Raw genomic sequence first — 13,893 nt, 5'->3', positions numbered from 1 at the left:
TAGACGTATGAAGATCTGTGATGAACAATTCTCAAGAGCGAATCAAAATTAAATATAGGGCATGAAAATTAAACCATACTCTAATACCATGTATTAAATTAAAAGAATAATCCAAGATCAATTTATACGTAAACATGAAAAAAAAACCTATGTGAATTAAATAATACTTACTTGGAGACATATCATTGATGTTAAAGATATTCTCCAATATGATTCTTTCACTTCTCATAACAGTGACTAAGTGATTGATAGTTATGGATGAATCACACACATGATTATATGATCCTACTATTTTATAAAGAGGTCTTAGATCATCAAAGAAAAGAACCAATTATGTTTTTCTCCTATGTATGTCCCCTTATGTGTATGCTTTTAATTAATCAAATACATCTTAGGGGATAGTTTTAGAACCAGACAAATTAACTTCCTCAAATTATATATATATATATATATATATATATATATATATATATATATATATATATATATATATATATATATATATATCATACTAAAAATAATAAATCTTAGGACCTTATATGTTATATGAAAAATATTATTGTATATAATATAAATGTACCCAACAACCAAAGGGATAAATAAATATTAGTCACTTTCTCCTTACTCACTCTTAGCTAGATTGATATGTGTTGTTCAGAATTTTATTTCAAGTGTCTGGAAAACAAAATGATATTTTGTTATGTATCTTATACGAATAAAACTATAATTTTATACTTCTTTTGTTAAATGAATAAATTAATGATTTTCCATCATCATTAAAACTATCAACGTTTTAGTATAAGTTACGTATATAACAACATGAAACATCAAATCATTTGACCCAAATCACTTGAATTGTTAATGAATAGAAATGGATACATTTTACGCAACATACTGTATAAAAGAGATAATGACTTTTGAGGGTAACAAATTTCACTTTTGTTTACATATAGTCAATTACCTTTTTTGGTACACTATTTACTAGTAAACTTGTGTTTTTTCTTAATACAAAATAGCAATGGGATTGTTTTTTTAAGAAGGATATTTTTTGGACACCAAATTCAAGTTTACTATTTATGATGTAAAAAAAGAAAGTAACTAAATGTGAATATATAAAGTCGTCTAAAAAGTCATGATCCATTTAATATATGAAATATTTTCATTTTGTTCGTACTAAAAAAGCTCTAGTAATTTTTAAAGTAAATTACTAACCATAGTAATTATAGTAGAAAATATTATGGTTTGCATTCAAACTTCATATGTTAGGATTATTATGTTGTATCATTGGGCCTTAAGTATAATACGCTTTGTAAATGAGTTGGGCCTATCCTCCTGTATTTACTTTCTAGGGTTAGAGTATTTAAGATGCATGTATGCATCGTATTTTGGCAACTCTGATTATCACCTTGTAACCTTAATCATGCCTCTACAGTAGCAATTCTTCATCGAGTTCTTCTGAGGCTTGACTTTTGAATCATTTAGCATATTTTGAGTCATTGTTGTGTTCTTGCTTTAACTTGTCTGAGTCTAATCGATCATTCAATCATATTTAATCTTAACAATTGGTATTAGAGCAGGAGATTGTGTAATAAATACTCATCTCTTATGTTTAAAAGCTTTTAGGGTTTCCGTTAATGTTGGATCTAGCTTAACGATCATCACTGTGTTCTTGACGTTGTTTGGAAATCTCAATATTACCCTAAAACTGCTTTAGTTTTACACGTCTGATTCTTAACAGGTTTTTAATGATCTTATCATAATGCAGCACGACGATTCTCACATTAACTCTATCAATCTTTCAAGCAGCATTGGATCGACCACTAGGATCTTGATTCTCTTTCCAAATGAATATGAAGTATGGGCGCTTCACTTAGAATATTATGTACTTGGCCTAGAAGATAATGGATATCTGATATGGGAGGCTATAACTCTTGGACCGTTTGTTCACACTGAAAGCAAAAGAGTTATCAAAACTCAAAACGACTATAACAAACTCCTTCTTGATATTAAGGACATTCCTCGAGATGAAAAGGAAAAACTGATCAACAATGTTAAGCCATTGAGAATCATTCAATTTGCCTTGCAAGCTGATACTTTTCGTCTGGTCAGTTCCTGTGACACTACCAAAGCCATCTGGGATTGATTTAAGGAACTTTACTCAACAGATGCGGATCTTGAGCACTCAACACAAACGCTCTTGCTTTCAGATTTTGGTGCTTTTTCACAAAAGGATGAAGAGAGTTTAAGTCAAACCTTCAATCGACGTAATCATTTTTTAAGCAGAATCACAAAACATGGCATTGGACGTGAGTTAATCGAACAAAAAGTCACATTTATGAATGTACTTCGATCAGAGTGGAAGGCAATGGTGTCTATAGTTAAGGCACATGAGCAGTTCAAGAACTATACACTTGCCAAGCTTGTTGGTATCCTGAGGTCACATGAAGATGAAGTGACTAAAGAAGTGAAAGTAATCTCAGGAATGGGTTCATTGGCCCTTGTTGCAAAGGGTAAGAAGATGGATGAAGAGGATGATTCAGATTTTGAGCTTTCTGATTGCGAACTCTCTAAAGAATAGTTTGCAGTGGTGGTGTCGAATCCAAAGAGATTCGCAAAGAAGAACTTCAACCGGAACAAGAACCGATATTGAGAGGGCAGTTATAGCTCTGAAAAGCTGAAAGAAGAAAATGTGAACGGTTCGCAGAAGGATGAAGACAAGAAAGAGAAGAAGCTCATGGGTTACTCCATGTAACATCCTGTTTCGGATTTGCTTTACAATTCCAGGCTCGGGGGTCGTAACCTGAGTATGAGAAGGTTATGAGATTTTGAAGGAGAAAGGTTTAGGCCTTGTTGGATATGGATAACGTGGATCGTGTGTGAGAAGAGGGTCCGAGTTGTACTTTAGGTCCCAAGATTATCGGTAAAGGTATTGGTTTGGGCTTTTCATGAATTTTGGATCTGAGCTCGAGTGAGCTCTAGGATGTAAAGCTGATAGAAGGGTAGAGCTTCTCGTTACCTTTTCATGGATATAAAGTTCGTAAAAAACGGACATCGGGTGAGGAAGATATGACACTTGGAATTTTTTTGGCATAAATGGTCCCTTAAGGAGAAAACTTGGCATGGAAGGCCATGCATGTGAAATGGAAGCGCGTGGGTACGCCCAATGTAAGGCTGGGTTATGCCTATCTTATAAGGGAAAAACGGACATCAGGTGCTCCTTGGCGTACGCCCATCGTATGTCCAAAGTCCAGAAACCCTAAATTTAGGGTGTGCCGATATTTATAGAACATTATAGTTCAAACCCTAGCCTCCATGTTTGTTACCCAACCTCAGAGAAGCCTTGGGACATCTCATATCTTCAGCCTTGGGTGATTTGGTGTTCAAGAGGGTTATTTTGGTGATGTACGCTTGGGTTTTTCAAAAGATGAAGTTGGCAAGGAAGAACTTGGGAGTTTGGAGCTCATAGATCTGGAATATCATCACCATTTAGAGCTCTTCTAAGGTATAAAGTTCATAACTTTACTTAAGAATGCATAGATCTTGTGTAGTGAAGTTTTGGAGTTGTATTGGTCCCAAGTTTGGACCTTTATGTTGGAATCTCGTTTTTGAGCTTAGGGTTGCCACCCTCATAGCTAAAAGGGTCTCATAAGCAGTAAAGTTTCAATCTTTATGGTCCTAATGAGTTCATGCATGATATCTAGCCCTTGTTATGGAAGTATGTTGTTGCCTTTTGAGTTTGAGCTTATTTGGTGGATTGCAAGTCACCAAGATTATGACTTTAAGGATTGAGAGGATAACAAGGACCTGGATCTGAATTTGTAGCCTCTAGAATGAAGTAATAAGCACTTAATGGAAAAAGGGCTTAAAAGGAAGGTTACGCTGAGCGTACGCGCAGGTACGCCCAACGTACATGCCATCGAGTCGGTGCGCTTAGTGTACATAGGTGTACGCCCCGAGTAACTTGTCTATGTTGGACTTTGTGTTTTGGGCCATGCTTTGGGCTGTTGGGCCATCAATAGTCTGAAAATATGGGCCAAGGATATACTTGGACTTGGGGTGAGGCCATTGGAGGGAGTGGGTGCAGTTTAGCAAAGTAGGCCTTTAGTAGGCTTGGGGAGTTTATCTAAAGTTGGGCCTGCCATTTAGATTGAGAATTTGGCCTTGGTGGGCCCAATGGGTTTTAGGTGATTAATGGGCTGGTCAGTGGACTACCTCTAGACCTAAAGAGTGAGAGTTGGACTTAGTTCCTAATTGGGATAATTATGGGCTTTGGCACAAAGTTAGAGGCCAGTGTATAGCAACAACATTACTAAAGGTTGTTCATCATATGAGGTGAGTCTTCTCACTATACTTTACCTTGAGTGGTAGTTATGTGTGACCGGAAGGTCTTATGTGCTTACATTGAGTATTATGTTATCCTGCCTTATATGTTATGTTGTGCGTTATTTCTTTGTGATGTATACCATGCGGAGTTTTACAGATTGGACCAGAGGGTCCAACGATTTATAAGGCCAGAGGGTCCTCAACCAGATCGGACCGGAGGGTCCAACGAGCTAGACCGGACCTGAGGGTCCTACGAGCTATGGGACTGGAGAGTTCCGCTAAGACACATTGATCGGAGGGTCTTACAGAGTATAGCCTCGAGTGGCGAATTTGTTGTATTTGGTATTTTGGGGAACTCACTAAGCTTCGTGCTTACTGCGTTATGTGTTATGTGTTTCAGGTTCCTATTAGGATTGGTGGAAGGTGGTGGCTCGATTGTACACACATGAGAAAAGAGTCATGAATGAGGATCCTGGATTATTAACTAATTAAACATATAGTGCGTTTGTCATTTCAACAAATGAGATTTTCTGAAAAGGGTTATGAAAATTATATGATTTAAAATGAAAAATTTTGTTTGAAAACTTACGGTGTTAGACTCTAGATATGATTGCCACTATTGCCATGTAAAAAACCACTTGGCAAAGGAGTGTATGCTGCGAAGATTGAACGAAAAGAAAGAAGGAGAAGACAAAGAAGTTTATCATCTGCGAAAGCTTGAAGAAATCAAAAAGAAAAAGAATAGTGATAACACTATGCCTGCTTTGATTGTGCAGGAAAATGAAGCTGATGACAAATTTGGCGGGGTAGATGTCTGGTCCACAGACTCGGAAGACAAGGAGGTTCGCAGGCCTACTCACGGGAAAAGATTTGTTGTGAAAGAGGAGGATTCACACCATGAAGGAAGATGTTTTGTGGTGACAAATGATGTGTCACGATGTGTAACTGATGATGGAAATGAGAGTAATATCTGTTTTGTTGCGAAGCCACTGTTTAAACAAATCAACGAGTGTGATCAAATGATCAATAAGGTACACACTATTCTTGAATCACTCAATATTCCTGTGTCACAATAAGAAATAGAACTAAAAGAATTTAAATTCACATTTTCAAGTATAAGTAACAGTTTAAAACAAACTCGATTGACAAATTCTAACCTAACCGATCAAATCAGCAGGGTTTTGTCAAAGAGTGATGAACGACACAATCAGATTGAAAAGTTGGAGTCCGATATTTCTAACTCTAGGGATGAAGTTATTTATTTGCAACGATACAATTTAATGCTTTTGAAACAATGCAACATTTTTTGTTTAATTGGAAAAAAGCTTTATTTCAATATTACACAATTACATCTTGATTGTGAGATTGGTAAGGAAATTCATAAAATGATCTTACCTTTCCTTGAATTAAAGGAAGATGAAATCGATGCTAATTGTTATAAGTGTGAGTCAATCATCTCTTCCAATGAAATTTTAGATGCTTACGGGGTGGGAATGGACAAAATTGAAACATACATCAAGTCCAAAGAACATAAGAACATGTTGAAGCAGCTTTTGGATGAAAATGATAAACTGAAAATCAAAACCGAAACTGTACAAAAATTTGACTGATTGAGTTCAAAGTTGAGTTTAGATAATAAACTCAATGGTGAAAACACATATGAATTCGACGATGACAGTGACATGAGTGAAATTTCAGTAGAAGATGAGGTTGATTGTTCAGTGTTTGTTAATAACGAATCAGAACCTGAGAAAGTACTAATTTCTGAAAATTTAGTATAATTTGCACGTGTTTCACAAAATAAACCAAAGTCTTTAAAAGAAAAAGTTGTTTATCAAAAGGTTCAAACCGTCCCAAATCAAGTTTTTGCAACCATAGGACTGGATAAAAACCAAAATATCGAATTAACATACCTTGTAAATGAAGATAATAAAGGTGGATGTGATGAACATTTATGGTCTTCATCGATCGATAACGAAGATGAAACTGTGGGTCTCTCAGAAAAGACTTCAAGGTGCGTAAAAGGCAGATATGTAGCAGAACCACTCAATAATCCATCGAGCTACGAAAAGGGAAGTCCAAGTGGGACAAAGGATGTTTCATGCGAAACCTCATCAGCTAAAAGTGAACAACCTGTGAGAAAGGCGAAACCCAAAGCACATATCCAAAAATCATCCCTGCAATTCGTGGCTCAGTAACGCCAAAGAAATGTGAAATATAACAAAAATCTCAGGGAAAGAAAGTAATTCTAGCAATCTAGAAATCCCAATTACATGCATAAAGAAAAATCCTTATGTTTCAATCCAAATGTGAAACTCTCACAAACTGCAAAACCTCAAGGTTTTTTTTTTCAGAAAATCTATCTTAAACGCCAGAGGTTTCAAAACCAAAGCTTTAAAATCCAGCTAAACCAGTAGTGAAATCGAAAATAAAAACGACCCAAAAATCATGTCCAAAATTTTCGTATTAATTTAATAATAAAAACCATAGTTGTCAAACCATTCATTCAAAACATATTTAATCAAAGTATCAAGTCTAAACATATCATATCAGAGTAAAATATCCTAGGCTAAAATATCACGGTGTGGGCGATGTAATCATCTCGAGCTCTTCCCTCCGCTACTGGAAGTACCTAAAACCCAAATTAAAAACCGTAAGCACGAAGCTTAGTGAGTTCCCCATACTACCACATAACAGATATATAACCACATACTAGGCCCCTATTCGCTGCATTGGGACTTTCCTGGCATCAGACTCGCTCCGGCATCGGGCCCCGCTCGGCATCAGGCCCCACCCGCCATCGAGCCCCGCTCGGTATACAGATCTGTCTCTCATAGGCCTCGCCCGCTATACACATAAAAACATATAACATACTAGCACATAAAGAAACATACTCTACTATACTCATGTTCTAAGGCTACGCCTATCTTGGGCCTCACCCCTGTTCTGCTACGGGTGAGTTGTGGAACCCCATCCACACTCGGACAGTAGTGAGATAGGGGACCACGCCCACACTCACCCCCCTTCTAGGCACATAAATGTATCACAAAGACAACAAGTATACTCTACTATGCAACATATAACATTCATCGGGCTTACCCCGACATCAGAACCTGGTCTGGAAACATAATTCGACACATGCAAGAATAACAAAGGCCTCTAGCATACTAACATACCTTAGGCCTCGCCTGACATTATATCGTAATCCGGAACATATATCATAAAAATGCCTAGGGCTAACCCCTGGGTGTTCCTACTATACACAAACATAGTGGGGCGACATTCTGGCTGTAGACCCATGCACACAGTGAGGAGACTCACCTTGCACTGCTGAAGTCCTGCTGATATCCCTTTGGCTGCTATCTGGAAATTCCCCAAGCTGTTGATCCTTCGGCTCCCCGAGCTACCAATACCAAAACATCACTTAGTCCAGAACAATAATCCTTCTTAGGGTAAAATGACCATTTTACCCCTAGACCAACTTGATCCCTTTTTAAGGCCTAAATCGTGATCTACAAAGGCCCAACACCAAGTAGGCTTCCCAAGCCCACTAGTGGCCCACTAATGGCCCAATTTGCTAAATTGGGCCCAATCCTTCTAATGGGCCTTACCCTAAGCCCAAACATCTTCTTGGCCCATATTATCTGACTTCTGATGGCCCATTAAGGCCCAAAGAACCAAAATCCCTTGCATGGCCCAAACTGAGGCCCAAAACAAACCAAATCCATATCTGATGAGTACGTTGGGCGTACTCCTATATACACTAAGCATACAGGCTAAATGGTGCGTACGCTGGGCGTACCTGCATGTACGCTTAACGTACTCCCCTGTTAAGTCACCTTCCCATTAATTGCTTAATACTCTACTCCAGAATGCACAAACACAGATCCAAGTCCTTTTCAACGTCTTAAACCATAAAGTCCTTCACTTGGTGGATTGCAACCCACCACTAGATCCCAAACTTGAAATGTGATAACCAACTTCCATGGAAATGGTCTTAACTCATGCATGAACCCAGTAGGACATCCAAGATGGAAACTTTCTGCCTTAGGGACTCATTTAGAACTGAGAGTAGCAACTCCAAGTGCTAGAAATCAGATTGGACCACAAAGCTTCAACCTTTGGACCAAAATGGTCCAAAAAATCAATCTAAGAGATCTAAAGAGATAATCACCAAGTTTAAATCTTTATACCTTGAAATGGTCAGAAATGGAACCACAATCTTGGATCTACTGCTTCCCCTTTTATGTACTACCTTGCTATATTCTTCACTTGCTTGAAAAATGAATTCACAACACCAAAATGCTCTCTAATGGCCTCCAAACCTCCAAGAACACTCAAGGGAGGATTAGGGTGTCGTTGTGGCTGACAAAATATGAGAAGGAGGTTGGTCCTTGAGGGTATAATGTTCTTTATATAGTGACACACCCTAAAAAATAGGGTTTGGGGACTTTAAGCGTATGTTGGGCATACGCCTCTCCGCACCCGCGATCATAAATCCTTATATGTTGGGCGTAACCCATCTTATGATGGGCATACCTAGCTAAACACACGCATGCATTCCTTGCGTGCAAGGGCTGCCTTGTCACAAACTCCCATTAGGGGATAAAATTGAGAATAACTTCAAAATGCCATAACTCCTTTAGTCTAAGTCCGTTTCTGACGAACTTGATATCCATGAAAAGGTGGCGGGAAGCGCTACGCTCCTAGCCACACCTCCAAGCCTAAAACCTTCTAGATAAAACCCGGGACCCCATAAAAGACTGAATCGCTTATACCCTGTAACTCCGAAACCAAAACCGAAGTACTTATCAAAATGGGGTGTTGCACAAAAGTAAGATGGTTTGGAAGTCTAAAGCTCATTTCAAGGAGTCTGAAACTAGGTCTAAGAAAGAAGAAAAGCAATTTGTTAAACATAAAATTCAACAGCAAAAAAAGTCTTCTAAATATACAAATCTAAAAGAAAAAAGAGTAACTGTTTTTCAAATTACTAAGAAAGATAGCACAACATTAATACAACAAATGTATTTTCTTGATCCATATACTTATTTTCCTACTTCCATGAAAACCTCACAAGGGCCCAAACAACTTTGGGTTCCTAAGTCTGCTTAATTTTGTTTTGCAGGTAATTCGTGAAGAGCAGTTTGACTCAGAATGGTATATTGATAGTGGCTGCTCACGTCACATGACAGGTAGGAAAGAGGAACTGAGAGAATCTAGGGCACTGAAAGATGGAGGGAGAGTAAAATTTGGAAACATTTCTCTTGGCACGATCAGAGTTTATAGAATGATCACAAATGGTGAATTCTCAATTCGCTAGGTGGTATATGTGGAAGGACTTCAACACAATTTAATCAATTTTTCACAGCTAGTGGTTGGAACCAGACTAAAAGTTTCGTTTGATGATGAAGGATATAAAAATATTGAGAAGAAAACAAAGAACGTTCTCATTAGATTAAAACGAAAAGGAGAGGAGTAAATTACACGAATGGTCCCTATGGTTTAGGGTAATTTGCGCGTTTCGTCCCTAACTTATTTTTTTAACTCGGAAGGTCCCTAAAGTTTGTTTTTGTTACATGCTTGGTCCCTGTCTTACCTAAAAAGATTATTTTTCCCTTGATTTTTTAATTTATTTAAATAAACACACCCCCAACCTTACCTCCCTAACCTTACCTTACCTATCACATCATTTTTCATTATTTAAATAATAGTCTTTTTACGTAAGATAGGGACCAAACGCGTAACAAAGCCAAACGTTAGGGATCAAGTGTGTAACGAAAACAAGCAATAGGGACCTTCCGAGTTAAAAAAATAAATTAGGGACCAAGCGTGCAAATTAACCCAAACCATAAGGACCATTCGTGTAATTTACTCAAAGGAGAGATGTTCCCTCTTGATCTGAAACCTATTATAGGGATGCCAGCTATATGTCTGCTTGCAAAAGCTTCATCAGATGAAAGTTGGTTGTGGCATCGTAGATTTTCGCACCTCAACTTCAAAGATATCAACAAGCTAGTTCTTCATGTTAATGTGCAAGGACTACCCCTCTTAAAGCATGACAAAGAACATCTTTGTGCAACTTGTGAAATGGGAAAGCAGAGTAGAAAGAGTTATCCTACAATCATGAGTACGAAAGTTATAGAACCACTTGAACTTCTGCATATAGATCTTTGTGGTCCTTCTACAATTGAAAGTGTTAGTGGTAATAAGTATATTCTCGTAATTGTAGACGAGTTTTCTAGATTCACTTGGGTTTTCTTTCTTAAACATAATTCTGAAGCCACTTCCAAGCTTAAAGACTTTATAAAGAAGATAGAGCTTCAACTACAAAAACTGGTTCACAACGTTCACAGCGATCATGGTTGGAGTTCAATAACCAAGTGTTTGAAGAATTTCTAACTATGAAAGGAGTATCGCATAATTTCTCTGTTCCTTATACTTCACAACTGAACGGGGTTGTTGAAAGACGAAATTGGTCTTTATATGAGGCTGATAGAACCATGCTCTCATTTGCGAATCTGCCGCTCTACTTCTGGGCTGATGCGATTGGAACAACGTGCTTTACACAAAATCGCTCAATTCTTAACAAGCGATTCGCAGTTACTCCCTATGAAATCCAAAATAAACACAAACTGAATGTTAGGGTTTTCCATGTTTTTGGTTCTCTTTGTTTTATTTTCAACTCCAAGGAGCAACGGAACAAATTCGATGTGAAGGCTGAAGAAGGTATTTTCTTGGGATTTTCGCTGACCTCCAAGGCATATAGGGTTCTTAATAAAAATCCAAAAATATTAAAGAAACCTATTATTTCACATTCTATGACAACTATTTAAAGAGGAATCAACAGACTGCAAATCAATCAAAGGAGATCTTTCCACAAGCAAATCCTGCAACCACACCATTGGCTAATCTCTATGAAGAATTCATGCGTTTATTTGATGAACCAGCTAAAGCTATTTCATTAGAATCCAAAGCAGCAGGCAATAAATAGGATGAATTGAAGAAAATAATCGATGATGCTATTAAAGATCAACAAAGCAAACCTCACAGTTCGAAATCACAACCGACTAGCACACCTCTCCAGGGGAGAATCCCGATTCAACTACAAGTGCAAGCTTTCAGGGGGAGCAAATCCATTCCACAAGATACGAACACTCCAGTGTAGGGGGAGGGTTTTACTTCATCTATTGACCCACCAACAGAGACTAACGAACTTCCATTTGGAGGAGACAATTCCATTCCCGAAGAAGAGGATCTATCATCATTCGAGGGGGAGAATAGAGATGCGAATGATGATTCGGATGTACAATCAGAGTTTGAGGAGGTAAATACATAATTAGATCCTTATTATGATCCAAATTCCCTCCACTAACCAAATGGACCAGAGATCATCGAAAACCCAAGTTATTGGAGTGTCTTCTGCAGTAGTGCTCACCAGATCCCAACAAAAAGTGAAACAAACTGCATTATTCTCTAAATTGGAATTTTTTATGTTTAATTCATTTGTTTCCAAGGTTGAACCCAAAACTGTTAACGCTGCTCTTGATCATTCTGATTGGGTGAAAGCGATGCAAGATGAACTCAACGAGTTTGAATGAAACAAGGTTTGGAGGTTGATTCCCACTCCACCAAATGTATCAGTCGTTGGTTTAAAATGGGTGTTTTGAAATAAGCTGGACAAAGAGGGAAACATGATAAGTAACAAGGCAAGACTTGTCGTCAAGGGATATTTCTAGGAAGAAGGTATTGACTATGAAGAAACCTTCGCACTAGCTGCAAGGTTGGAATCCGTTCGCATCTTCTTGGCATATGCAACGCACAAGAACTTAGAAGTATTTCAGATGGATGTCAAATATGCATTCTTGAATGGCGAACTTGAAGAGACAATATATGTGGAACAACCACCTGGGTTCGTAAACAAGAAGTAATCTAATCTCTGTTACATCCTAGACAAGGCCGTCTACGGTTTGAAGCAAGCTCCAAGAGCCTGGTACGAAACTCTTACTAGATTATTAAAAATGTATAAATTTAAACAAGGTTCGGTTGACCCTAACTTCTTTTGTAAGAAAGAGGGTGACCAATTGATGATTTTCCAAATTTATGTTGATGACATCATCTTCGGATCTTCTAATCCCAACCTAAAAGCTGAATTCCGAAAGTTGATGGAAACTAAATTTGAGATGAGCTCCATGGGTCCTATTAACTTTTTCCTTGGACTGAATATTAGACAGAGTCAGGTAGGAATCTTTATTAACCAGGAGGCTTACATGAAGAATCTACTTGCAAAGTTTGGGATGGTAGGAGACTCAAAAGCGAAGGTTCCAATGACGTTAGGAATGAAACTTACTCCTTCTTTGGATAAAACAGCTGCAGACATGACACTCTATTGTCGAATGATACGTTCCTTAATGTATCTAACTGCGATTCGTCTAAATATTATGTTTTGTGTTTGCAATTGCGCTAGTTTCCAAGCTAATCCTCGAGAACCTCACATGACGACAGTCAAGAACATTTTCATGTATCTAAAGCGAACGTCCTCACTTGGAATCTGGTACCCTTCGCATTCTGGGTTCTTTGTACAAGCATTTCCAGATGCTGATCTCAGAGGATGTGGATTAGATAACAAAATTACAACTGAAGGATGCCAATTTCTTAATGGAAAACTTGACATTTGTCAATCCAAGAAGCAAACCTATGTGTCCCTATCAACAGCTAAAGCTGAGTATATAGTTGTTGCCTCATGCACTTCCCAGGTTATTTGGATTCAAAGTCAGCTTCATGATTATGGCTTAAGTATGAAGAGAATCTCAATATATTGTGACTTTGAAAGTGCTATTCGCATTTGTCACAACCCAGTGCAACACTCAAAGACGAAACATATAGCGTTGAGGTATCATTTCATTAAGGATCACGTAAAAGATGGCAACGTTGAAATTTACTTCGTAGGATCCGCTGATCAATTGGCTGACATATTCATAAAAGCCTTTCCTGAAACAATCTTCAATAGAATTTTTCAACGCCTAGGAATGATGGAAGTTGAATCTGTGCCAAAACCACTTTCGCATCAATAAACTTCACCACTGCGAATCGGTGCGAACGCTCACAGTAATTCGCAGTCTACTGTTCATTCGCAGTCAACTTCATCACTGCAAATCGGTGCGAACGCTCGCAGTAGTTCGTGGTCCACTGTTTATTCGCAATCTACTTTAACACTGCGAATCAGTGCGAACGTTCGTAGTAATTCGCAGAACACTGTTCATTAGTGGTTTGGTTTTTCAATATCCTTTCTTACATTATGTATAGTGTTTCTTATCTTTGTTTTATTTTTCAATATTTTCTAATTTAATTCTTTTTTCTGAATTTTTCAAAAAAAATTTCAAAAATAATTTGTTTATTTCTGTTTCTATTTTTTTAAATACAAAAATATTTTATTTTTGTTTATATTTATTTTCACAAATCACAAATCACAAATCACAAATCATAAAACATCAAAAATATTATTCTTCTTTTGTTAACTAACAATTTGTGCAGGGTTTGAGGGTAAATTTTTAATGATGGGGCAGGTATACA

This window comes from Lactuca sativa, chromosome 2 (genome assembly GCF_002870075.4).
Source record: "Lactuca sativa cultivar Salinas chromosome 2, Lsat_Salinas_v11, whole genome shotgun sequence".
NCBI classification, from domain to species: domain Eukaryota; kingdom Viridiplantae; phylum Streptophyta; class Magnoliopsida; order Asterales; family Asteraceae; genus Lactuca; species Lactuca sativa.
The sequence above is the reverse complement of the archived record's forward strand: the minus strand, read 5'-3'. Positions refer to the sequence as shown.